Source organism: Condylura cristata, unplaced genomic scaffold (genome assembly GCF_000260355.1).
Source record: "Condylura cristata isolate star-nosed mole 26May11 unplaced genomic scaffold, ConCri1.0 scaffold00018, whole genome shotgun sequence".
NCBI lineage: Eukaryota > Metazoa > Chordata > Mammalia > Eulipotyphla > Talpidae > Condylura > Condylura cristata.
Window position 1 is genome coordinate 41,152,357 of NW_004567119.1, and position 3,174 is coordinate 41,155,530.

A 3,174-nucleotide genomic window follows, 5' to 3' on the forward strand; every position below is an offset into this window, starting at 1 on the left:
ATACCGGTTCTGCAGACTCACCAGTCTCCATGAGTCAATTCCCCATAATAAATTCTCTCCTCCCTCCCTCCCTTCCTTCCTACCACCTAATCTCTCTGTCATATATATGTCTTCTATCTGTTCTGTTTCTCTGGAGAATGCTGACTAATCCACAACATTACCATCACTATACTGAAATTCTGCAAAAAACTTGAGAGATTTAGATGGTGCCAAAAGGGAGGCAGAACCTTCATAACAATAAAGGTGACAGACAGGTACATAGGCAAGTTTCTGCTGTTTGTGGCTGAGAAAGTAACGCACAGAGAATTGTTTCCAACACACGCTGTTTTTTAGTGCCTTTCAATCTAATCTGACTTGCAGCTTTGGGGGTTACTTGGCTTTCATCAATGCGCCCCTGTATAGCTGAGGACTCTTTCTACATGGAATGAGCTGAGTTGCATGGCAAGGAAAGAGGCACCCAAGTAACACAGGTTTTTAACAGAGAGATGTTTACATCTTCTGACCCTGGCACTAAATCATGTTAAAAGCAGGAAGTCAGGCCCTCCTTGGTGGCGCAGCGGGTTTAAGCACAGCACTATGAAGCTAAAGCCACTTTAGTACGAGTTTGAGTCCTAGCTAGCTGGGGTGGTGACCCACAAGGCACAGCAGACCTCTCCTGACCTGCCCACTGCTCCCCTCAGAAGTTTACTTTGTTGATCTGCCTATTCTACTCCCCACTCTGTCTCTGGTGAATCCTCTCACCGCCTCTGCACCTCTAGCCTGTACCCCAATTCTGTGTGCATAAATAAATAAACCTTTAAAAAAGAAAGGCAGGAATTTTGCAGCAACATGGATGGAGCTGGAAGGGATCATGCTTAGTGAAACAAGCCAGAAAGAAAAGAAAAAATACCGAATGATTTCACTCATAGCAGGAGTTAAATGGACCAGGCGAGAAAATAATAATAATGAACAGCTACATACCAGAGACATTTTATGGGGGTGGAGTGGGGAATGGGATCAAAAATGGTGGGCGGGGGGGTGAGGGGAGAGAAATGCACTGGACTACGGTTATAGCACACAGGTGAGTTGATGATGGGAAGTCCCCGGGGATTATGACTGAGATGGAAAAAGGCACAAAATGATGTAAAAATAAACCAATATATTATTTAAAAAAAAAAAAGGCAAGAAAAGTCTTAGTTTAGAGGGATGAAGACCAACTTGGAAACAATTAAAAAGAATTAAATTTTGAGATAACAGGAGAAAGTGAGAAATCCAAGCCTCCTTCACAGTAGCGAGGGATGTGAATCAGGAAAATGCCCTTGGAGTTGTTTTGGCTCCTCAGTAGCAGGAGCCAGCCGTCACTTCTGAGGCCCTTCCTCAGCTGAGGGCTCTTTCCCTGCTGGCTTGGCCTCTCAGGTCTTTTTGCGAAGTAGAATCAGGGCAGTCTTAACCCCCCAGTTCTGACCCCAGTCCTTCCCTGGGCCTCAGAATACTCCACAGGGATGCTTATAAAGGCCAGCTGAGCGGTTGCAGGGGCATTTTGTCTCAAGTATAGAACTTTCTTTAGGGAAGGCCTATGATAATATCCATGTTCTAAACAATTTTACCCCAGAGGAAGCATCCAACTGATAGGTTCTCATTATTTTTAGTATAATCACATTTCTCATCGTGTAAATATTTTCTTCTACTTATCTTAATTGCTTTTCCTTTTTTTTTTTCTGGATAGGGACATGGAGAGAAATTAGTTATACTTCAATTTCTTCTTTAATTAGTTTCAGGCCTCTAAAGTTCACCAATTAGGAGAGGAAATTCAGAACTGCTGGCAGGTCAGCCTCTGGCAATGCTTGAAAAGGCAGGTAAACCCCAAGTCAGCAAGTGGGAAAGGAAATCATTCTCATTTTTTTTAAGTAGTCACATTTCCAAGCAGTATTTAGGACAGTACATCAAGCCCTGAATAGGTAATAAACAATAGGTACTAATAAGTTAAGAGATAAACAGAATGACATTTATCTTCATTTTCAAAACAATTATTTAAAAAATAGCTTCCATTTCACAATCTGTCATCAGTATAAAATAGCATTTTAACAAAGTCACATGAAAGGCCAAGAGCTAGCCTGAATACAAGACTTATTTCTCATTTACCTGTGTTGTGCAGAGATGCAAACCAGTGAATAAAGATTAATTTTCTCTTCATATAAAGGGAAATTTGTTACTCTACTGTTGCCCTTAGAATGTTTGTCATTAACAACCCTCCCTGAGAAAGAGTTATACAAAAGAGAACGTCAAGGTCCCAAAAGACTGTGCAAAAGTTCTAACACTTGGCATTAAGAACTAACCAACCAAAACAAACAACACAGAACAAAAAACACAACAAAACCCTCTAATCAACACCCCCCAGTGGGGTTCCACTATTTGCTCCCTGACATTTGGTTCTGATCAAGACAGGGGTTCAACTTAGCAGGTGTCAGCATTACCTAGAGGACCTGCAGCACCCAGAAGCCCAGAGCACTGAAGTGTGTGTGTGTGTGTGTGTGTGTGGGCTGGGATGGGGTTGGCAAGGGGGTCTCCTGTGGCTTTCCTAAGCTCTCTAGCAAAGGAAATGAGGCTGGTGAGAATCACTGGGGAAGTTTTGAAAAACCACAGTGAATTCCCACACTTCATCCCTGGGCATTATGATTTAGTAGGTTTCAGTTGGGACACAGAAATCTTAAAACATTTTATTTTTAAATTTTTAAATAAATGTCCCAGGTAGCTCCTGATTGCTTTGTTTCAGTCCGTCTCTCTAAGAATGCCAGATCTCTGAGTTCACTAAGAATCTACCTAAAGTTGGGTAGGTTACAAATCACTAACCTGTGAGGATTTAACAAATCAGCCTGTCTAGAAGTGATCTGACACGTAAGTCTTCCTGATTTAGGACTTAAGTTACCTACTGATCTCTGTCTCCTCTCTACCGCAGGTGGGCTTGGCTGCTGGAGCTGGAAAGTGCCAGCCATTCAAATAAGTTGTATCACAGGATTTTGTTCTGATAACCTCTCCCTCTTCTGTTTCGATCCCCAGAGCTGCAAGGAACACATCTATTTTGGGGTACCATCCCAACTGATGCAGCATTTTGCATTCTACATCAAGGTGCTAGCTCAGAAACCTGCAAACCTTACCTTCACCCCAGTGGTATAGAGACTGCAAAAAAAAAAAAAA